We start from the raw sequence: 25,688 nt of genomic DNA, 5'->3' as shown, positions 1-25,688 counted from the left end.
ACTTCTAGGGGATCAAAAAGTGGGCTCCTTCTGGTGGAAATCTAATCTGGCACTCATTGATCAGTTCAAAGCTATAGCAAGGTGCAATGTGGGTGATGGCAAAAGTGCTCTGTTCTGGGATGATATGTGGCATCAATTTGTTCTCAAGCACAAATTTGATCACCTGTATTCCTTTGTTAGAGATCCTCTCACAAGTGTGCAACAAGTGATCAACACAGAATATCTTCAAGATCTTTTCCATTTGCCTCTCACTACACAGGCATATGAGGAGTTCCTAATAATGGAAGACATGTGCATTTCCATAAGGCAATCAGAATACTTAGATGCACTGGATACTTGGAGTTACATATGGGGAAATGAATTCTATTCATCAATGAAAGCTTATAAGGTGTTAATTGGGCACAAACAAACTCCACCACACTTCTCATGGATTTGGAAAAGCTCCTGCCAACCCAAGCACAAAGTTTTTTTCTGGATGTTACTGCATGACAGAGTAAACAGAAGGAATCTTTTAAGAAGGATTTTTTTGAATTGGAACTTTACATCTGTGCAGTTAGGGATTGTCAGCAGGAAGAAACTTTGCATCATATCTTTTGGGGGTGTCCTTTTGCCATCAGATGTTGGGATATCATCTGTCCATCCAGAACACCAAATTTGTCTGTTCTGGAGGCATATCAAGACCTCAAAGACAAGCTCAACTACCCTTTCTTTGTGGAGATCATCATATTGGGATCATGGGCCATCTGGATATCTAGAAACAATAAATTTTTTGAGAATATCAATTCATCATTTCGTGGCTGGAAACTTATATTCACAGAAGAGCTCAAGCTTCTCAAATACACGATCAAGAAGAAATATGACGTGCAATTCTCTGCTTGGTTGGATACCTTGTTGTATTTTATAATTTTCCTAGTTCTTTTAGCTTGTTTTAGGTAGCTGTAGTTTATCTTAGATCTTTTTATAATTTCTCTTTTGTTCTTTTTTGGTTTCTTTTGGGCTTATGTCAAGCCCTCCACACTACTTCTGTTCCCTTTTTTATTTATTTAATAAAAGTTGCAGTGGGGTGTTTAATAAAAGTTGCAATGAATGAAATACATCATCGCTTTGAGAAGTATGTGATAAGCAAGAGCCCCCCTAATTTTGTGCATTATTAAAAAAATCATTTGAATGCAAATGACAATAGATTAGCAACATGGGTCACTCTTCCATGTCACATACATCTTGGTGGAGTGCACAAAATGATATGAGTGAAATAACATGCACGCATCACCAAAGACATAAGTGAATTATCATACACAAATAATTGTAGGGATAAGCATGAAGCACACATTAAGCAAAGTATGATCAACCACATAGGACAAACGTAGTATCTCACAAGCATCAAGTGATCAAGTAGCACGAATCAAATGTACATAGTCACAAAAACTTGATAAAATACAAAGAGCAAAAGCGAGACACACACACTCTCTCTCTCTCTCTCTCTCTCAGCCTAATGATCTATACAATTTCTCCCCCTTTGGTAACAAGTACCGAAAAGATTAAAAAGGTATAGAGTTATGCTTCTCTCTAGGCACGATCCTCCGGAGCTCCTGAAGGAGTCTTCTGGATCTTGGCTCCGGTGTGTGTAGAAGGCGTGGAGAGAAGTGCGTTGTGGAGTAGAATTGCCTGATGATATCATCGTTCCACTTGGTGAGCTTCTGACCAACAAACTTGTCAACACCTGTGAGCCTAAAGCGCTCATCAACGTGGGGGAAATAATCTTCATTAGCATCAATATATTTCCAGTCCACCCACTTCATGTCACTGACAATGTGCCTCTTATCAAACAAAACAGTTCCATAGAAGTCTTGTTATTCTCTTGTATGAAAGCGGTAATCATAGGCAGTCCTTCTCCTGACAAAATAGCGATCAACTTTCCTCCATTCTCTTAATCTCTTATCCTTTCTGAGCTTCATGTTTTTTGCAATAGGATGTGCATTATCAAGATATGGGATCTTGGGCTTGAGCTTTCTGAGCACCTGTGGCTCATCATCATCCTCAACCTTAGGCACTAGGGCCTTGTTCTTGTCGGCAGCTGGAATGTTTCTTGTAGACCTCTTGGGTGCTGAATGTTGGGCTTGGAGGGAGCAGCTGTCTTCATGGCATCAGACATGAGTTTCTGTGCCTTAGCTGGAGGTTCTTCAATGCGATCTTCCTCCTCGTCCTCCTGATCATCGTCCCTCGTGGAAGGTCCGCCAATGACTCTGGCAGTGGTCTTTCTAGCCCTCTTCTTTTTCTTGCTGGCATCTGCTTCTTCATCACTTGGTTCCTCAAGTGTGAAGCTCATGGTTTCCTTTGGAGCTGAGGCTTGACTTGCCTTTGACAATGGCACCTTTCTGACAATAGCCCTTTGATTGGCACTTGGCTTGGTGCTAACTGCAGAGCCATATTCCTTCCTTAGAACTGCCTTCTTCTTTGTTATGGTCTCACTAGACACAAAGTCTTCATCCGCACTGTCTGAGGTTCTCTTCTTCTTTGTCCTGGTGGCAGCCTTTGGCAAATCTGGAGAGCTCCTAATGCCCTCATAGTAGCTCCCGTTAGTACTAGAGCCCTCACTCCGGTCAACATTCTGCTCTGACTGATTCTGACTATCACTCGCACTCGACATCTTGCAAGAAGACCATGTGAATAGATGGGTATGGGTAGAGTAGAGTACATGAGTTATCACAAAAAGTAGATAGTTTTTCAAAAATTTGAGTTCAAACTTTAGTTCTAGGTTTTCACAGAATGCAATTCGGAGCTACCGAGTTGGTCATTTTGGTGACACTGAAGCACTCACAGAACCAAAACACTCCATTTCGGTTGGCCCGAGATGTGGCTCGGTGGCTCCGAGTTGCTAGGGTTTCACTGAAACTTAACTTTCATCCTTGTCAGCGTTCTGGGAACGGGGGTCCCCAGACTTGCCTACCTGCGGCCTGCAACGTGGCTCAGCAGTGGCCCAGTACGGCCTGTCTTCATCAACCCAAGCTCAAGACCCTCGCGAGGGGACAAGCCTCGCGGGGCGGACACCACAAGGCCTCTTCAAGGGTGGTCTCACCAGGCAGGCTCGTGAGGAGGCAGAGAGATCAAGGCAAGGGGTACCTCGTGATGTGCTCATGATGCAAGCCATGACGATCAAGACCAGGTAGGCGCCAGGCGGGCGCCAGCCTGCGCAGTGTCCTCGTTTCCACTTTGGTGCAAAGGGGGCAAACACAGGCGCGGAGTACCGAGGCATCAAGCAAAGGTTTCCATATCGGTGCAACGAGACCAAGACCGCGGAGCCCAATACGGCGTCATCACCAGTGCCTTTGGCTGTCGAAGACCACCTTTAGTCAGGATAGCTTGTACTAGCTGTCCCCTTTCAAAATGGCCGTTGTTGGCTCTCTTCCTGCTCAATATTTGGGAAGAGGACCAGGGCCCCTATAAATAGGGCTAGCCACCATAGTAGAAGAGATCTCATCTAGGGCCAAAAGAGACGGATTGAATCCTTCCTAAGTAGAGCACCGCACCACCGCAAGAACACCCCTCACCGCGAGGCTGTTCTTCATTTGTACTGTTCATCATCAGCCAAAGAGGCAATCCACCACACCACACACTGGATTAGGGTATTACACCACAATGTATCTACTTCTCCAAACACTTTTGCCCTTGTTTGGGACTCTAACTTGCATGATTTGAATGAAACTAACCCGGACTGGCGCTGTTTTCAGCAGAACTTCCATGGTGTTGTTTATTGTGCAGAAAACAAAAGTTCTCGGAATGACCTGAAAATCCACGGAGATAACTTTTGGAAAATATAAAAAATACTGGCGAAAGAATCAAGGCCAGGGGCCCCACACCCTATCCACGAGGGTGGGGGCGCGCCCCCTTGTCTTGTGGGCCCCCTGATGCTCCACCGACCTCAACTCGAACTCTATATATTTCGTTTCACGGAGAAAAAAATCAGGGAGAAAGTTTCATCGCGTTTTACGATACGGAGCCTCTGCCAAGCCCTAATCTCTCTCAGGAGGGCTGATCTGGAGTCCGTTAGGGGCTCCAGAGAGGGGGATTCATCGTCATCGTCATCATCAACCATCCTCCACCACCAATTTCATGATGCTCACCGCCGTGCGTGAGTAACTCCATCGTAGGCTTGCTGGACGGTGATGGGTTGGATGTGATTTACCATGTAATCAAGTTAGTTTTGTGAGGGTTTGATCCCTAGTATCCACTATATTCTGAGATTGATGTTGGTATGACTTTGCTATGCTTAATGCTTGTCAGCAGGGCCCGAGCACTACAAAAAAAATACACTTCCGTGATGATACGTGTTTGTCACAGTAGGTCGCATTTTCTGTCATGCATGTACATCCATGACGATTTTAAGACAGAATCAAGATAGCCATACCTGTGCTGTCGTAGAAGTGTTCCATGACATTACCAAAATTATAATCACGAAAGTGTCCACTTCCATGACGATAAATCCCGCGTCATAGAAGTTCTTTCGTCAAGGGTGACCGACACGTGGCAACCACCATAGCGGAACGCTGTTAAGCTATCGGGTCGGGTTTTGGATCCGATAACCCGTTAACAGTCCCGACCAATGGGGATTTTCCATGTGTAAAATCATCATTGGCTGGAGGAAACACGTGTCGGCTCATAGTTGGGATAGATGTCATCCACTCATTGGACAGAAGGTGCCTATGATACGTCGACACGTGGCACGGCCCAGCAGAGGCCCTTTCCTGTGAAAAGGCCGGCCCGTTTGACTTGGTTAAAAGGTGGCAGGCCGGCCCATGTAAAGACTGTTAACGGCCTATTCGCATATAGCCCATTTATAGCCCGCTAACCCAAGGCCCGTTACACGATATCCTAATTAGGCCCAGTAGCGTCATCTAGGCCACCCAATATGATTCCAGCCCGTTTTCACTTCTGGCCCATGTATGGCCCATGACGTCTTTCGGCCCATATGAGGCCCTATGTAACTCTTGCCCTATTAACGACCCGTGGTGAAACTGGCCCGTAATGAACAGTGTATCACTTTACACCCATTAACTGGCCGTGGTAAAACTGGCCCGTAATGAACAATGTATCACTTTATACCCATTAATGGCCCGTTATTCTGTTGGGCCTTTCCAGCCCATGTTATCTTTCGGCCTACTCAGAGCCCATTTATTCTTGGGCTCATTTCCAGCATTCATTTACTTACGGCCCGTTATTGTCATTTTCTGCTTGTGGGCCAAATTCAGCCCGTGGTTACAGTCGTCTCGTTTGTGGTCTGTTAACACGTTGGGCCGTTTTCATAGCGTCATGAAATACGTCCTATTAACGATGGCCCGTTATGGTCGGCCCATGAACGGACGATTCCAACTCTAGCCCGTTTACGGCTATAATGCGGCCTGTTATTGGCCCATGTTTGGCCAATTGATCATACTGCCCATATAAGGCCCATTGTTTCTACGGCCTATAGAAGGCCCATTGTTTCTACGGCCCGTAGAAGGCCCATTGTTTCTACGGCCCGTAGAAGGCCCACTGTTTCTATGGCCCGTAGAAGGCCCACTGTTTCTATGGCCCGTAGGAGGCCTAGTGTCACTACAGTAAATATTAGCCCAAGTGTTATTGTGGCCTAGTTTTAAAAAATAGGTTATTGCAGCCACTAGCAAACCGCGGAAAAATAACTACAATGACTACAAGCAAACAAATAAACAAGACAACAAGGAAATAAATAAGCAAGCAACTTACGCTAGGCTCTCACGGCTATCACACATATTACATCCACTGGGCATCAAAGTTCGCCACCAGTGCAAATAAATGTGCCGACAAAAGAATATACAAAACTGAGAGCACTTCAGAAGGCACTAGGCCTGGCCAGGTCGGGCCCCCCAAACAGCTGAAGAAGCTGAGTAGACCTCAGTTGTGTCAACGATAGATGCATCAACAGTAGACTTAAGGCATGATGGTGTGCACGGCAGTCCTTTGACATCTTCATTGCATCTTTGACTTCAAGTCGGAGCTGAGCTGAAGCAAGCCTTTCCACTTTAAGTTGAGACTAAAGAAGTCAAACTGATTGAGGCAGTGACTGCACAGAGGTTGTCTCATACCTGCTAGTGAGTAGCTTCAACTCACTTTCTTCATCAAGACAGGACCTTGGGGTCATCTCGCTGTCCTCAAGATGGTTTGGCTCACTATCTTCCCTAATGTTCTGCCTGGCGTAAGAGATACGACTCTAAAAGAGAAACAAGGTGACACGTAACAGGTTTCACAATTATATAAGCAAATAAATGGATCTGTTCTGCATAAGGAACATGTTTTTACAGCTACAATTTGAACTGGTAGTTGTTGCAAGCATCCAATCAGATGTAAACAACAAAGCAAACAACAGTGGAGGAAATGATGCCTATCCAAATCTATACTAGAACAAAGTTTGAAGGCTTGAGAAGGATGAACTTACATTACATGTTAACACGGGTTGGACAAAGCCCTTCTCCATGTTGACGGAAGGATAATTCAATAAATTCCCCAAAGAAAATTCTTTATAAGTGTTGCCATTATTCTACATTTTGCAAAGAGTAAATATAGATCAAATAATATTGGAAGAAACAGAGGATAATGAAGCTCAGGTGCAGACTGATGATACATAATCAAATAGCAATTAATTAAGTACAACGTTGCAAGGCAAAAGGGAGAGAGGTACTGACAAGAGCAATGCAGAGCCCATTATTGTTTTGAGATCGTATGATCCTTTGAACAAGGAGATTCATCTGAAATTAGTTTTCATACAAGAGAGAAGGTAAGGCACAAGCAGAAATTTAGGAGTTCAAATTTTGAAGTGAAATCATAGACAGTACCTGCCGCTGGGCTCCCTACAGTTCTAATAGGGGTTTGGCCACTGGAGTAGGGGTAAATTGTGGTACAGTTGGGCCTGTGTTTTCTGTGGCTGCTGATCTATCTGATTTAACATGTACCACTACCTTTTCCAAATACCTAGATTGTACTCCTTGAGGATCTGCACTCACCCTCTTCCTTTTGGACATCTATTACGAAAGAACAACATTTGACTGGAAAAACATAGTGTGACGACACATGGAATAGGTACAGAAAATGGATAGTTATGGCATATACTCATATATGATGCTTAAACTAAGCAGATGGTGTAACAAAGTAGAAGTAATGCAAGAGGTCGGATGCAAAATATGTGCGACCAATACAACTTTGCAAAGTTAGAGCAAGCACCTTGATGGTTGAATAAGATAGGCCATCCTCCACCATGCCATGTTTGTTAGACAGTGGATCGTTCCGCAATATTCCTCTCGTGCGCCCATTCTCATATTCATTTTGATAATGTTCAATATCTGACATGCATGAAAACATAAAAACAAGTGAGATTTTCTTTGTAATGCATAAGTGATTCTAATCCAATACTGCCTCCCTGTAAACCCCTTTGTGCTATCTCTGCAATTCTTTTAAAAGATGCCATGCATGCTGTAATTTGTTGTGTGCAATATAATATGGCCTACTACTCAAAATGTGAGAGCTCCAGAAGTGATGACACTTCGCAGATGATAGCTTCAACATATAGTAAAGAAGAACAAGTCGACCTGACCTGATAGATTCAAAATATACTAAGGGAGAACAACTCGACGTGACCAGTCGACTGCAAGAGAAGAGTATCATCTTAAAGAAGAGCAGAAGAGCAAGCAGATTGAAGATATTACAAGTGTTTCAATACAATGTCGGTTGGCCACCCATGATGAACCAGAGCGCACAGAGAAATACTATTCTTTCCGGTCTATCCATATGTTGCTCACATGCATTCCGAAACTAAAGTAGGAACATTTAGCTAACCAATTAAACATCTCTCAGTTTTACTAATATCAGCAATAATATCAGTTATGAATTTGTACAACTAAGCTTGTTTAGATCGATGGGTGGAGCAGTGCTATTATGACATGAAGCACGTAGGCTGATTGTGGTCATCATAAAATGGGGAAAACATAAGCATGATGAGTACAGTGTTGAACATGGCAGTGGGATGGTAGATCTGAAGCTACAAACCACGCAAAGGGTAGTTAGCAACCGATGTTTGCTTTGAAATAACAACTAAGATTTGGTATGGACAAGAAAGTACGGTCAACAAGTGACAAAGAAATGCAATTATGCTGTCTCTCTATATGTCGCGACATGCATTTGGAAACTCAAGTGGGACCTTTACCTAACCAATTAAATGTGTCGGTTAACTAATATCAGTATCATATCACAATCATATTTGAACAACTAAGCTTTCGAATTCTGAGTGTTGTGTTGTTTAGCTTGAAGGGTGGAGTAATGCTAGTACGACAGAAAGCACCTACGCAGATCATAGTAGAGTAGATAAAAGGGGAAAACCCTAAGCATCAAGAGAAAAATCAGGAAAGTGGAACTAGATGGACCAGTGTGGCGCACATGCTTTTCGAAACGAATTTAGGAACATTAGGTGACCAATTAAACGTTCTCTGTTTTAGTGATATGAGCATCTTATCAGATTCGTATTTCAACACGTAAGCTTTGGGTTGAGGTCTTGAGGAGCAGTGCTAGCATGACACGAAGCACCTACGATGATGGTAGTGAATATAAAGGGGGAAACCATAAGCTTTACCAGTATAGTGCCCGTGCCATGGAGGATCTGAAGGTGCAAACCAGACAAAGCTACTTCGCAACCAATGTTTGCTTTCAACTAGCCACTACGATTTGGTACGGACAAGAAAAGTACAGTAAACAAATTATGATCTATTTTTCGGGTGAGATCAATAACTTAAGCACATATGGAAGAGTACCACCTCTCTTGAGACGTCGTGTAGGCCTATGCTGATACGTTGAGGGTGCTGCGGGTGCGATGGCTGTCGGCGGCGGGGAAGAAGACTTTAGACGAGAGACGACCGGGTCGGGGGATATATCCTGTTGCCGTGGACGAGGCGGTCGTAGGAGCGGCAATGGCAAGATGGACGATGGCACTGATGAAGCGAGAGGAGGCGATGAAAGGATCCTGGTCCAGCACCATGGATGAGAGACTTCCATCTCTTGCAGTGGACGACGGGGTAAGGGTAGCGGCTCAGGCAAGGTGGAGGATGGGGTGGCGGACAGAGGAGGCTGGCTGCAGTGCGGAGGTTGTCATGCCGCCGACGGTGTATGAATGGGGAAATGGAGGGGAGGGGGGATCTCAAACTTTGGGACGCGCTTCTCTGAAATGGGGGAAAGTTACGAACTTATCCCCCGTTTAAAAATTCGGACATCGCATCTGTTGGGGATAGGACTGTAATATCGCATCTCCCAAATATTTGCCGGTAACTATTTCGGGCAAGGAGAGGGTGTTTTGCCGCCCACGGTTGGCGCCCATAGTGTATGAACAGGGCTGACAGGTAGGGCGGTTGTGTCACGTCTGATGGAAGTTACACATCTGCCCCTATTTAAAATATTAGCCAACATCAATTTCAGATGAGGAGAGTTTGTTTTGCCGCCCACCGTGTATGAATGCGGAAATGGATGAAGAGACACATGTCTTTCGGACGAGCTTGAATCAAATGTGTTTTGTCGCCCACGTTTGGCGCCCATCATGTCTGAATGGGCACATAGGCTGTCGTGTCACGTCAGATTGAAGTTACTAGTCTACCCCTATCGACAACAGTGTAAATCCGGTCGATAAGGATGTCAAGTGTCAGGGGTAGACAATAATTTCCATCTCGCAAACACTTGCTTCGGGCAGCCCACAAATTATAGTGGGTGTTTAGCCGCTTCGTTCAAAACTTGGGAGAATTAGCATTCACGTTTGCCCTGGGACGTGGCTAACTAAATTCAAATCCAATTTGTATTCGATTACGAATATCCACAGATAATTATAGGTTTTGTTATTTATTTCTTCAAAACAACAACAAAGATTTATTCCACCTTTATATATGATTATGATTAAGAAATGCCGTGATCTTCGAATTCAGTAGGTTGGATACACTCTGAGTCAAACAGTTATTTCATCCAATACAATATGCTCACACGAAAAACAATTCACCTTATGTCAATCATACAGGTACTGAGGATTACCTCGCCCAAAAAATTCGGATCATTACAACACATGGACAACATAGGGGGTCTTGCAACGTAATCCATTCAGAGACATGACACAACATGCAAGTACAATAATCTAATGACAATTTCAACTGGTATCTAAAGAAGAATCGGGATTACCTTTGGCTTCAGATAGCAGAAATAGCAGGACCTCCTTCGTCTTCAAATGCAACATTCTTACTTCCTCCAATTCTTGGGTTGCTTGCATAATGCGTGCCACTAATTCCGTAATTTCCAGCCTCAAGATAAAGGTTACCTCATTCATGGCAGCCACACCATCTCTTTCTGCCTCTAGTAAAGCCTCAAGCACTATAATTCTGTGCTCAGACTGCTCTCCGACGGTGTTGCCTCTAAACTGCTACCATCTGGTAACATGGATGGTGCACTACTTCCACAAATAGATTCTGTTGTTCTACATTGTGTCCTAGTGTGAACGACATCCTGAAAGGTTACCGCTGGACATAAGTAAGAGATAGTTATCGTATGATCCAGGCAGTAAGCTTACATGGCAAACGACGGACGAATTATTGCCGAGCTTGGCAAACTATATTTAAATGATTCAAAGCAGCATCAACCGAAAATAAATTAAAATGGTAAGATGAAACTAGGATGTAAGTGGCAAATAAACGACATCCGCCAGTCCCATCTAGTTAGTTTTTGCTACCTACCTAGTTCATTTTCCTCAAAAAACAAAAACTAGTTTGAACTATCATACCACTAGTGGACTTTAATCGGGATTAAACGGGACCCAGTTGACATCCCTAGTTGAAAGGGAGTGTACAACCGCTATATTTAAGTTGCCAAGGCATCTAAGTAGTTGAAATAATCTGAGAAAGCACTTAACAGTGTGGCCTCATATAAACTACGAAGACAGTCTTGTGATGAAGTTGAGAGGAAAAGTTAAGGACTCAAATGAAATAGGCATGCATTTCTTTACGATAGTATAGCAGGCACTACTGACATATTGGCCAACTCAGGTATAGCGTAACAACAAACAAGCATTCGAATCAAGCAATATAGCAAAGTAGACAACTGAACTATTTGTAATTCAGTAGGATTACAGGTTGAGGGCACAAGCCAAGAAAGTAGTCCACTCGCATTACATTTCACATGTACTAAAACTCACTGGCTTACCATATGTTGCTGTGAAGCCTAGCTGCTGTTGCAATGTTCTTTGAAGATATCGTTAGCATCCCGTGGTTGCAAATCTAGTTGTTGTAGTTTATTCTGCACCATCTATTTAGGTAAAATTAATTTTAATCGCATGCACTGGTCTGAATTGATCATCAATGGTTCATCTAAACTAATGAAAGAAGGGTGTGTGCATACACGACAATATATCTGCTTCCCTCTATTTTTATGCTTGTTCGAGGTACCAGCCCCAAAAGAACAAATATTTTTCTTGATGGGGTTTGCAGCTCCATAATTAATAGAAGCATAAAATTAGTCATGCAACTTGGGAATATTAAGAACACACAAACAAGTAATGAACAGAGGCTCGGAGCAGTGATGTAATAGCTAGCATCAGAAAATGTAGGCTAAAATGAACAAAAAGCAGCGGAACCACATGCTAGTTTGCTGATGTGTAATTAAGCATAGAGAATATTAAGCAGTCTGATGGAACGAACAGGTGGCATCAGAACAAAACTAAAGCATATTAACTATATGTGCACTGGTATGTAATTTAGCACATGTAACATGTTCACTGCTAGAAGTATGGCCCTACAGGTGCAAGCAGAATAACGCGTCTCATGACAAACTGAATGATGCCCTGAAGAAATTCAAAGGTGTGGTGCTTATGCTAGGAAAGTGAACGTAGGCGCCGGCCGTTGGATAATAGTACCTGACTCTCGGTGGTGTATGGGTATCGTTGTCATACTTGATAGCTAAGGATCGTCGATGGTGCTCGTGTTCTGGTTGAGTTTGGGACGGCTGAAGCGGCTCCGGTGCTTCGGTTGCGGTGCCTGTCGACATACAAGAAAGCTCATCTATGGTAAGTGAACAGTTGCACGATAAAGAGAAAAACCGAAGGAGTACAAATCGAAATAACCTGATGAGGCTGCGGCGTCGGTAAAGCAGGGCCGGTGGAGTTGAATATGGCGTCCGTGGAGCGGGTCTGCTGCAGTGGACAAAGGCTTCGGCGGGCGCGTTATACATTATTTTCGGTGAGACGGATCTATTGAAGTGGACGAGGGCTTGTATGAAGGGCCAGCGAAGGGGTGGACGAGGGAGTTAGTGAAGGGCCTACGTTATGGTGGACGAGGGCGCCGGTTAAGCAGATCCGGTGCGGTGGACCATGATGGCGGTTAAGGAGATATGGAGCGGTGGACAAGCACTACAAAAAAAAGACACATCTGTGACATTTTGGGCTGAATGAATTTTTTTCCTGTCATACATATGACACTTCTATGACGATAATTGTGACAAAACCCGGTATCATCATATATGTGGTGGACTCCTACTTCTATGACAAAAAATCATGACAGAAAATGGGCTTTTCGTCCTGGGCGGGCCGGAGGCGTAGCTGCATGACATTCTTTGGGCCGTCCATGACGGAAAAAACCGTGGTAGAAGCGAGGGGGAGGAGAATTTCGGGGAGTTGTCGGTTACGGTGGGAGGTCGGGGGCGGAGCGATGTGCATTTCTCTCGTACGTACGCGCGTGTGTGCGAGGTGTTGGCTCTAACTGAAGCCGAGCGAGGCGTTGGGCTCTAACTGAACCCGAGCGATTGCACTGCAGGCTACGCGTTACTGAACCTAAGGGATCGATCGATGGCTGTTAACTGAACCTGATGGAGCGATTCCTTCGGTACTGCTGCTAACTAAAGCCGATCGATTGGATGAACAGTGAGCGTTGCGGGAGGGGGGGCAGGGGTTTGGATGAACAGTGAGCGGTGGTGTTGCCTCTGGATGAAAAGGAACCCGTGGTGTGGATGGCTTGATGAACAGTAGATGGTGGAGGGGTGGCTGTGGAGGGGTGGTTGAACAGGACCCCGTGCTGTGGAGGGCTGGATGAACAGTAGACGGTGGAGGGGTGCTCGTGGAGGGGTGATTGAACAGTAGCCAGTGGAGTAGCGCGTGGTGGAGGCTAGATGAACAGGAGCCCGTGGAGGCTGGAGGAGGTCGACGGTAGCCCGTGGAGGCTGGAGGAGGTCGACGGTGGAGATGAACAGTATCCCGTGGAGTCCCGTTTTGCAGTACGCACACCCCTCCCCCCCGTTTCGACCGTAGCGCTCCAACACAAGTCCGTTTTGTCCGTTTTGCGGTACGCCACACCCCTCCCAATCAACAGGCCCCCCGTTTCGACCGTAGGAGGTCCGTTTCGTCCGTTTTGCGGTAAGCCACACCCCTCCCGATCAACAGGACCCCCATTTCGACTGTAGGAGGTCCGTTTCCTCTGTTTTGCGGTATGCCAGGCCCCTCCCGATGAACAGGACCCCGTTTCGAACGTGGTCAGTTGAACACAAGGCCGTTTCCTCCATTGTGCGGTATGCCAGGCCTCGTTTCCATCGCCTGTTCCGTCCAAGCCCTCCCGATGAACACGACCACGCATTCCATTTCAACCCAGCCAGTTGGCTCCCCATGAACACGACGACGACCCTGTTTCTCCGTTCCGACCCAGCCATGTACGTATGTGCGAGTAGCCGTTCGAGACCCTGCCCGTATGTACGTACGTGGCCATATTTTCTTTCTTGCACCCTCGCCGATGTACGTACGTGTACATGCAACATGCGCGCCTCTACTACGACACGTGCGCGCCTCTACTACGACACGTTCGCGACCAAAATGACAACGGTAGGTACGCTTCGACCAGATGGGTCCCGACGATCAGGCACTTCCTTCCCTGTGACGATGTAGCTGGTGGGTCCCAACAGTCAGGGGGGCAAATCGTTTTTTTTTGCCCGGACGCACTTCCTTGCATGCGAAGATGTAGCTGGTGGGTCCCAGCAGTCAGGGGGTTGAATCGTTTTCTTGCCCGGACGCACTTCCTTGCGTGCGAAGATGTAGCTGGTGGGTCCCAGCAGTCAGGGGGGCGAATCATTTTTTTTGCCCGGACGCACTTCCTTTCGTACGAAGGTGCAGCTGGTGGGTCCCAGCAGTCAAGGGGGAAATGTTTTTTTCGCGAAATACTATGGCCCGTCTGGTGGGTCATTGTTGTTAGGTGGAGGAATAATTTTTTCCGCATAATAAGGAGGCACTTCCTTGCTGCGGCCGTGGACCCAGCTGTCAGCCTCTCCACATATAGTCCACGTCCGATGGAAGTCGTTCCTTGACCACGTTGACCATGCCGCGCCGAGAGCACCAGGGCGGTGGACAACGGTGAGGCCTAAGAAGGGGACGATGGGTAGCCGAGGAAGACGCGGAAATGGAAGCCCGCGCGGAGAGGAGTACTAGGGTTCACTGGTTCGGCTGTGGTGTGAGGCTGTCGTCGCCGCAGGGCCTAGCCAGCAATGGGAATAGTAGGGGGCGGTGAGGTCTCTACGGCAGCACAGCCGGCCACGGGAGGCAGGAGCAGGCGGGACGACCGGCGCTGCTTTGGGCGGCTGGAGCAAGAAGACCAGAGGTTGAAGAAGCACTACGGCCGTTGGATGGTCATCGTGCGGTAACTAGAGCTAGAATCGTTCATATTGACTAAGTTGACAAACCCTCCGTCCCCGTGAACTTAGTAGGCCCACAAGCCAGCTTCCCACCAAGGTGAGTCCCAGCTAGCAGGGGGCGTATTCATTTTTTTGTGCGTAATAAAGAGGCACTTCCGGTGGGTCCGAGCTGACAGCGGGGGAAACGTTTTTTCACGAAATACGGTGGCTCGTCCGCTGGGTACCAGTAGTCAGGGGGGAAACGTTTTTTTCGTGAAATAAGGTGGCCCGTCCGGTGGGTCCCTGCTGTCAGGTGGAGGAATAATTATTTCGCGCGTAATAAGGAGGCTCTTCCTTGCGGCCATCATGGACCCAGCTGTCAGCCTCTCCATGTACAGTACTCTTCCGACGGAAGTCGGTCAATGACCACGCCGCGCCGAGAGCACCAGGGCGATGGACGACGGCGACGCCTAGGAAGGGGACGACGCGGAGCCGGGGAAGACGCAGCAGTGGAAGCCCGCGCGGAGAGGAGTATGAGGGTTCAATGGTTCGGCTGCGGTGTGAGGCTGCCATCGCCGCAGAATAACAGGGGGTGTGGGTGAGTGGAGGGATGGACTGGCCAGCTCTGGGAGTAGTATGGGGGCGGTGAGGCCTCCGCGGTAGCACAGCCGACCATGGGAGGCAGGAGCAGGCAACACGACCGGCGCTGCTTTGGGCGGCTGGACCAAGAAGACCATAGGTTGAAGAAGCACTACGGCCGTTGGATGGACATCGTACGGTCACTGAAGCTATAATCGTTTTATTGACTAAGTTGACAAAGCCCTTGGTACGCTCCAACTTAGTAGGCCCACAGGTCAGCCTCCGAAACGGTGCGCCCTAGATGTCAGGGGGAGGAATCATTTTTTGGGCGACCGAAGCTAAGAATATCCGAGACTGAAGATGAAGCACGACATCCGTTGGATAGACATCCAACGGCAACTGCTGCTAGAACCGTGTGTTGACTATAATAAGTTGACAAAGCCTTTCATACGCGTCAACTTATTTTTTTAGGGGACGCGTCACTTAGTAGGCCCACAAGTGTGTGGGAGAGAACTTATAGCCCATTTGCACTTTGTAACAATGTACAGCCCATTTTTGAATTCTAATGGAATTTACAACAGCCCATTTACAGTTTGTTAAAAGTACAGCCAATTTTCTAGCTAGGACAACGATTAATAATTTCAACCAACCGTTGAAGATAGAATTCAATAAAATTCCCCACATTTTGATGGGATCCGAAATATTTTTATCCTCAAATTTCTATTCAGATTAAATATAAATTTGTATTACGTAAAAAACCAACGAAACATTGCGTGCGCAACAATGAAAATTTAAGATTTTCAAAATCCATAAATAATATTTTATAAACTAATTTCGTGTTTGGTGCATTTTTTTATAGTTACATCCCAGTTTTTATAATTACATCCCATTTATTATTTTTAAAGCCCATTTTCCTATTAAGCCTAATGCATCCCTCCTAGGAAAGATTTGCAGCACAGCGGGGCGGAGAATAACATGTTGACCTTGCCTGGGTATTCCTTAAAAAGACGTATAGCCGGGCTAGCCGTTTTCATCTTGAAAAAAGTAGTATCTGGGCTGGATATCTGGCCTGGGCTAGACGGGCCACAGCCCGCCTAGTTAATACCCTGCTCTCCTCTGAACAACAACGAAATCATCGCCAAGAAAAACTCTGCAGTGCTCACGCCTCAAAAACACAAATACTGCTCGAGTTGCTTGGTCCCAGCTGTCGGCCGCACCTTGTGCAGTTCTCTCGTTTATATTGACTACATAGGTTGACAATGGTGTGGGACCGTGATGTCAGGAAACCAGGAGAAAGCAAAAAAAATATAGTTGTACATAATAAGGAGGCACTTGCGTACGTACGGCTATGGCCCTAGTGAGTCCCTAGTGTCATCCAGTCAAAATAAAGTCATCTCCTGAATCCTCATGTTCGTTGAACATGTTAACAATGCTCGGTGCCACAGCGAGCGCAACAACTTGAAGGACAACGGAGAGGGCCTCACGGGCCCTATGGAGGTCTGATACAGCGCTCACTGCTCATTCAGGAAGCCAGGATCATCGGACACCTATGAGCACCTTCGAGAAACTAAGATGGCATGAAACAGTAAGGCCGCGCTTGGGAGCTCTGGTTTATTTCAAACCTGTGTTAACAGACAAGTGTAATTTACTCGTCATCGGAAGGCCCGAGGTCTGTAAGTAAAACCGACGGGTTACGCGTGTAATTTGAGAGACCAGTGTATATTTTACGAGCATTGCTATATGGAAGACATTACCAGATGATACATGAACGACATGTGTATCATGCCATCCATGGGCAATCGATCAACCAAGCGCCTTCGCCCGAGACCATCTGCTTTAATTTACAAGCGTCAGTTTTACAAGTGGTTTTTGTTGGAAAACGACGATCCAATCATGGCCTAATATCATGAGTTGGTCAGAAGATCATATGGTTTCACGTCTAACCTACCCGACATGTCGTATAGGCTATGAATGAAACATCAGATGATGAACTTCTTACACACGGAAACAACAGAAGAGGATGATCTTCTTAACAAGCAAATCACTAGCATTAGATCGACATGCAAAACAATATGAAGCATTATTCTCAGGAGGCACGGTGAACAGCTCGTGATGCCGCATGCCACAACATTCCAAGCTCAACTTTGCAATCAAACACAAGGCCTGGCATTACATAGACAATATTCAGAACAAACTCTTAACACAGGAATATCTCAGCAGAGTAACTATTTACTTTTAAACTGAACATAGGAATAGGAAAAAACACTCGACGCTGCTCACAGCAAGGACGCCCGACTCAAAAATATCAAATGCATGTCTTCTGGCTAACATCAATGAGCAAATTTTGACAAGGTTTTCCAATTCCAATATATTAAACTAACGTATTCTTGCTAACATCAATAAGCAAATTTTGACAAGGTGTTCCAATTCCAATATATTAAACTAACGTCTTCTTGCTAATATCAATGATTAAACTTTGACAAGCTTTTCCCATTCAAAATATGTAATGCCTATGATCGTGCCCTGTCTTAGCTTCTTGTACTTGTTTGGGCACTTTTTGCCCAGGGCACTCCACGTGTTGTTAAATTGCCAATGGTCTATGCAGACTAGTCATGTCACCGGTGTCTAATAATACTCTGTAAAGCTTCTCGGTCATTCCTTCTGTTATGTACCGCATCCAGTGACTGCTTCTTTCTGCAAAGTGGAACGACCAACTGGACCCAGTAACGCAGCAGTTTGCCTTGGACACATTGGCTCCTTTTGTGCAGTTCAACTAAAATCGAAGTTGGAATAAAACTGAGCTTTAATTTTGATATCCCTGTAAGCAACAATAGGTATAAGGAAAACAATTACTGAGAAATAACAGTTGATGACTTGTCTTAATGGGAAACAAAGCAGGAGAGGAGCAATTCTCCATCAGTGTGATTCATTCATATTGACTGAGACATTATCTTAACAATGCCTTGGTTCAACATGTATAAAGAACGACAAAGCAGAAAATTACCATTCCTAAAACAATGCAACTGATTCATTTTTAAAGAGACATTATCTTAACAATACCTTGGTTAAACATGTAGAAAGGACTACAAAGCAGGATAGTACCATTCCTAACAAGTGTTGCAGTTTTGAACTAAGATTCAGTAGTTAATTAATTCTGAGAGTGGCATTGCTTAATTTTACCAACGGCATTAGATTAACGAAAAGCATAAAGAGTTCCAGGGGAGAGTGGGCGCAACAACAATATGTGCCTCCATCTACTTATAAAGGGGGTGATGCAGAGTTTGTTGTAACAAAGCAACAAGCATCATGTCTGGGTTGGTCCCATTTTTGTTCACTACTTAATGGGAAAAGACAGCAATACAATAGCTTCAATTCAACATTTATTTAAAATAGTACCAATACAAGTAGCACAACATCTCAAAGCACACTACACAATCATGTGGATGAAGGCATGTACTGACCTTTCATGAGAACACCAGGATAAAATACAAATCTGCTAACACGAATAGGAAATCCAATTTCATTTTGTGCAGTTGCACGGAAATCAAGCAAAGTGTTTTGCGTAGCGAAGCAAAATGTCGCAATAGCAACAAGTTGAATAGATATCATGTGGTAGAGACCAAGATTTGAAACAACTCGACAGGAACACTAGAAACAAATCTCGATCTCCTTTTGTGCAGTTCCACCAAAATTAAGCAAAGTCACCGGTGCGACATTCAAGTTGAACTGCACAAAACACTCTTAAAACATAAGTGTTTCGAGTAGCGAAGCATAATGTCGCAATAGCAACAAGTTGAATCGATACCCCTGTTTTAACAGAGGCAAAAAAGGAAACAATTACTTGCCGATAAAGGAGGATGAAACAAACGGTGACAGAAAGAAGCATCTAACTTATCTTGGATGGAAAACAAAGTAGGATAGTAGCATTTCTAAAACGGTAGCATTGATTCATATTAACAGAGACACTCTCTTGAAACAACATTCGTTAAAAAATGTAATTTACTTTTAACAGTGGCATTGCTTCAATTTTCCGGCGGCATTCTTAGATTAACAATAGCAAAATAGCTGTATGGGACATGCTAGCACCATGTGCGTCCACACATATAAATGGGTGATGCAAAGTATGTAGCCAAGCAGCATATTTGTGTTGGTCCCATATTTGTTCTCTTTGAACTTTTTTCCTATGTGAGGGCAGCAAATCTAGTCCAGCACAAACTACCCGACCCCCCCCCCCCAAGTTTCTTTCCCTTTTCAACAAAGAGATCGGTTCCTTACAGATGTGTGTACTGGGTTACCCCCTTTTTCCCTTTTCGACCAACAAAGCGGCTGGATAGCCAGTCTATACTACTTTTCCTCCCTCCTTTCCTCATTGAACCACGTCCTAGATTCATGCTCCACCCCACCGCACCTTTCTTTCCTCTTTGAACCAAGACCTAGATTCGACTACAGATCAAAAAAGATCCACATGCAGCTAGAGCAACGACGGTTTCAAAGAAACTTATACCTTAGGGTCGTCGGGATGTGGCAAGGCGTGCAGCGGGAGGCCGGATCTGCCCACACTAGTATGGCAGTGAGGAAGAAGGGGTCGGTGGCCCTCCCGCACAGGCGCTGGGTGAAAGAGAGCAGCGCAGCCGGCAGTGGATTGCCTCCCTCGCCGAAGGCGATAGAGTTAACGCTGCACCTCCTCCCCTTCCCGGTGCGACGGGATACAGACGCCTCCTTCACCAGCTGTGAGGGGGGAGAGAGACATGAGGCCAACGCAATCTTGTTTAGATCTGGTGAAGAGAGGGTGAGAGACTGTCAATATAGAAAACCCTAGAAAATGAACGTTGAGCCTCCAGCGTGTAACATATATGTATTGCGGCGAGCGTGTGGAGAGTGCAAACCCTAGCGAACAAGCGCTGAGGCTCCCGCTTATATATATACTAATGTAGTACGGACTGAGCTCCGGTGCCTTCACTCCATTTGCTTTTGGCTGTATGACAGGTGAGCTAGCCACATTTTGGGCCCACCTGTCATAAACCCAAAGGCAAGTGCACTAAGTCAATGAAGCTGCGTCCATATAGTACTCTCGTGTGTATACGACTAATATATACTGGAGTGGTTTTCTTATTCTCTCCATAACAATCGTTTTAAATTGTGTAAGTACGAAACAAAACTCTTTATTTAATGTACAGAGGGAGTACTACTTCCGATGAACTAACGATCCACGCCCACACGTCCTGGTCGCACTTCCTGTCCTTCATGTGTGGTACACTACCCTCCCTTAAGTGAACAACCACACATGCGCCAAATTATCGGAAACGTGTGAGAGTGTGTACAAATAAAGAATTTTAATTTCAATTATCGAAAAGGTTTGAGAGTATTACAAAGTTTGACTTCAGTCAAATCTAATATGCGGAGTAAATAAAAATGGAGGGCTACTACGTCCATCCGGGTTTTTAGTCCACACCATTTTAAAAATAAAAGTTAATAGATGGACAAATAAAATTACAGGGGTGCTGGAGACAAAGTTGTGAGAAGGCTTAGAAATCAATACATAACTTATGCTCTTAGTACCAACGTTGATCCTTCTTCGAGGAAACATTCGGTTCATAGCCAATTGTGTGATAAAATTGCACCAACGTGAAAGACGACTGCGTCTCCAACGCAACCAAGGTGAACTGACGAAGGATATCATCTTTGTGCGTAACAAGCAAAGAGCACTGATGGAAGACAGCTTGTTTTTCATTGAAAATCGATCAGCTTCACCAGCCGACACAACCATGAGGCGCGACCATGAGCATCGGTAGGTCATCGTGGTGATGCATCATCCATTTGGCATCAAGTTTGGGTGAGGCACCTATGAAGTTCGACAAATCCTCATTGTGGTCTGTTTCTTCTCGGTAATCAAGCTCGAGGAAGGAAGAACCACGTGGCAGAGCATAGTGAGGTGGAACAACAATGGCCATCCAATTTTGTGCAGTTCCACTAAAATTGAGGAAGACATGCCCGGGTATGGAGACATGCATCGCTGTTTCCAAAAATATAAAATGGGTTAATGAAAAGTACACCAACAAACAGAAGCATCATAATTATATCTTGATGGGAACTAAACCAAGATACCCGAGAAAAAAAGCATTTCTTCATTTAACCAGTGATAGTACTACCACCATATGGACAATGACCGCACAACCACCATGTACTTTTTGTCGAAACAACATGTATACCTCCATCGAGGCATAAATCAGGACAACTTTTCGAGTGGCATTTCCTCTAGTACTAGTAGGTGATGTTGGACCAGCCAACGAACCCTAGCTACTATGCATGGGGAGCTGGGGAGTAGTCGCATAGAAGAAAACCCGCACGCAGTGACCTCGGGAGCTGGACCAGTACAAGAAGTTATACCTCAGGTGGGCCAGATGTTGTTTAGGCGGGTGGCCGGGATCTGCACACACGACGGCAGCGAACAAGGGCGCGGAGGATCTTCGTCCGCGCCAGCGCTGTGACACTCCAAAAAAATTTATTTAGCTTTCAACAAAAACTTTGTTGGATTTGAAGAAGGTCATTTACATCCTTCCAAAAACCTCTCTCTCAAAACTTTTCCCTTGGCAAGGATTTTATTTTTGTATCTTCTTCAACTCTGGTGTTTGGTTATTAAAAACCTTTCTTCTGATTGTTCCCTTCTCAAATGTATTTTTGGAATTTATTTTCTTTTAAAAGAAACCCTATGGGTTTTGGGGCTTCTTTTGTTTTTGAAACCACCCATGGTTTTACCATGCCTCATGTGGTAAATCCTCCCAAAACCCCTCCCTCCACTTTGGGGCAATCCAAACATTCTGTTCCAACAAGTCCAACCCATTTTTGGGTTTTATTTCATTTATTCTATTCCCCAAAACAATTCTGTCAATTATTTTAAGCCTAGATGATTTACAAAGGAAGTACCTGAATTCCTTTGAGTTTTGATCTCAAACCAACTCCTATGGATAGTCCTTAGCACCCCAACCTAGATCCATCAGGATCCACTCTTCCTCTTTTCAAAATTTTCAAGTTTCAACCTCTGCAAGTTTGGACAAGATTTGTCAAATTTGGTGAAATTCATATTTTCTCTTCTCCAAAAATTCTACCAAAATTCAGGCAGCCCCCAGATGCAATGAGAGGCCACCCCACCAAAAAATCAGCTCAAGGAAAATTCCCCACATGCCAAAATCATTTCGTCGAACACTTGGCCGGTACTGTTCCTGTACACTTTCAGTAAAATTCAGAGATTCAGAGTTCAGACAGTGTCGTTTTTCGTCAGTGGCTTGTCTTTGATCACCAGTGCAACCTAGCGCGTTGCGCACGGCCTCACCTCCTTGACCAGAGCACCGCATGCTCTCTTGGACGGGCGCAGGTGTCGGTGGCGGTGAGCATCGCCGACGCCGGCAGCTTCTGCGGTGGCAGAGCCACCCGTGGCGGCCAACGGGAGCCAGAGCCAGCTCGCTACACCGTCCGGCGCTGCCCAACGCCCCCTAGCCCTCCGCGTGGCCTCATGCATGCCAGCGCACACCGCAGCACCGTCGCCGTGGCTCGGCAAGCACAGGGCGCACCCTCTGCCGCCGACGGGCCCGTGCCGCCCCGTTCTGTCGAAGCCACCCGGAGCGCCTAATACAAACTTGGTTAGCACCTAAATGGAACCGGTGGACCTCCACGTTGACGCCCAACCCCCTAAACGCCCCGACCAAACATAGCGCCGCCGTAACCATCGCCGAAGATCTCCCTTCACGGCCATCGCCTCGGATGGCCTATAAAAGGAGGCCCCGAGCTCGTTCTCGAGCATGCACCGCCACTGCACCCCACCAGAACCCCGCCAAGCCACTAGGAGGACCTCGAGGAGGTCTCCTTCCCCAACTCCGGCCGCCCCGATCTGCCTCGGCTACCAGCTCGATCCACTCCGGTGAGGCCATCCCCGCTGCCCAAACCTCGTCAGTAGTCCCCTTGAGATCCAACCCAGGCTTCAATTTGACCTCCGCAGCCCTCCCCGACGAGATCCAACTCCACCCGAGCCGCCGTCCGCCGGAGCAAGGACCGCCGTCGACGTGGTGCTCGCTGACGACCACCACCACCACCCACCGATGTGGAAGGACACGTTAAGCACGTAGGTACTCTCCGATCCTCCTAACTCGCCATGGATCGCCGCCGGCGACCATCGCAGCTCTCGGGCACCGACGAGCTCTGTTTCTCCCCGTTTGAAATTTCAAACCTGACGGGTGGGACCCCCCCCCGTCAGCCTGTCTTTTTTTTTCGAAAGGTTTTCTGAAAACGCATTCGGACAAATACGCTTTCAGTCTGAAACTTTTTTCTGGTCTTTTTCTATTCAGCCCCCTGAGAAGTTTCTGTTTCATTACAGAAAGGTCCCTGGATTAAAACCCTTATAACTTTTAAACAGAAAATGATTTTTGATTGATTCTTTTTCTGTCCTCTTTCAAATTTTGTCTAGTTTTTTATCATATTTATTTGAAAAATATATGGAATACTATTGTGCACCTCACGGTATTTACGTTAGCGCGTATGTCTCTTTATACCGTAGATACCGAAGGAGGTGACGGAACCGCGAACTTTGCCAAGCTAGACTCCGACTACTCTGAACCAGGATAGCATGTTTGAACTTTTGATATGATGAGTGTCTTTGGCATGTTTGCATTAAGTAGTTTCCTGGCATGTTTATGAGCATCTCGATGAATGTTATATTACATGCAAAGTTGAGGCAAGTGAGTTTAGGAAATCCATAAGTTGTTGGATATGAGTTTGCATGGCCATGTGATGGCATGAGAATGGGTAAGATGGCAGTGTTGTAGCATGCCAGTCTTATGCCAGACTATTTGAATCGAGTGTCAATATGAATCAGTCCAATTTCCATCTGTTTTCCCTTCCTGTACTACCACATGTTTTCCGCAAGGGATATGGCTTAGTAAGTTGCAAACCGTTTTCCTAGTACACACCAAATCGAGAGGCCGTGATGAGGGTTCCATGGCCCTGGATTAAAGCTAGTCATCCGGTCAGGGGGCATGGGTGTTTTTGGTTGGGACCGAGAGGGGGGCACCCCTTAGAGCGCGCGTATATAATTTTGATCCCATGCTATTCGGGATTGTGATCTCCCCGTCTCAACGTTTTTCTTGAAGGCTGTCTAGGGTGATTCCTGGCATCGTGAGGTGGGATGGGTGTGTACTGGTTAGATGTGTTTCTTCTGAAATACCGTAAACGGAACTAGTCCTTCGTGACTACGGAAATCCATTAGCTGTGGGCAATTTAGTACAAACTCTGCAGAGTCAAAAATCCTTTGAATCATCTTATCCATGTCCAAGTACTGTGTTCAACTTATCTTGTCGAGTGTCAGTCTCAGTGATAAAAACTCCGGTGAACCACTTGAGTGTTAAGTCCGGTTAAATGTTTATTCGTGTGGATGGACTAACCCGTTTATTATTGTGTGTTGAATATTTCTTATGAGTATTATATCCTTGTAAATTTATCAGATATGAATAATGAAATCTAAGCCCTTTCTGCGATGTTGCTTAGACGTCCGACTGTGGCACAAATTGTTATTTACTTTTGATATAAGCCCTTTCTGCAATGTCGCTTAGACGTCCGACTGTGGCACTGTTATATATTTACTTTCAATATAAGCCCTTTCTGCGATGTCGCTTAGACGTCCGACTATGGCACAAATTGTTATTTACTTTTGATATAAGCCCTTTTTGCGATGTCGCTCAGACGTCCGACTGTGGCACTGTTATATATTTACTTTCGATATAAGCCCTTTATGTGATGTCACTCAAACGTCCGACTTTGGCACTGTTATTATTTACTTTCGATACAAGCCCTTTATGCGATGTCGCTCAGACGTCCGACTGGGGCGGTATTGTTAATTACTTTCAATATAAGCCCTTTCTGCGATGTCGCTCCGACGTCCGACTGTGGCACGTATGTCATTTACTTTTCAATATAAGCCCTTTATGTGGTGTCTCTTGGACGCCCGACTGCGGCATGATTATTTATTTGTTTACCCTTCGAGGCGTCGCTCCAGACGACCGATCGGCTTTCAGTTATTTGTTGGGATTTCGGGAAGACCACCGTCCGACTCCCTTTTACTTATCATGTTGTGCCAATATTTATTATTTGCACGTGCATTGCTATTTGCCCATGTCGCATTCATGCATGCATTTGTTATATCTGATGTCCGAACTGTCTTGCGAGTACTTTCAAAGTACTCACCTGGCTTGTTGATTTGGCCAGATGTTGACGAAGGCGATCTCATGGATGAAGAGTTCGATAGCGAGTTCGACGCCTAGAGGAGTCCCAGTCAGTCTCGTGCGACCCTGGATTTGGTCACTGTATTATATCCACTTCCGCTACCAGGAATAAATTCATCGAGCCTCACCTCGACGCTCGATGAGCTGCCAGTTTAGGAGTCATATTATCCACTC

Source organism: Triticum dicoccoides, chromosome 5B, assembly GCF_002162155.2.
Source record: "Triticum dicoccoides isolate Atlit2015 ecotype Zavitan chromosome 5B, WEW_v2.0, whole genome shotgun sequence".
In the NCBI taxonomy this organism is placed as follows: Eukaryota; Viridiplantae; Streptophyta; class Magnoliopsida; order Poales; family Poaceae; genus Triticum; species Triticum dicoccoides.
The sequence above is the reverse complement of the archived record's forward strand: the minus strand, read 5'-3'. Positions refer to the sequence as shown.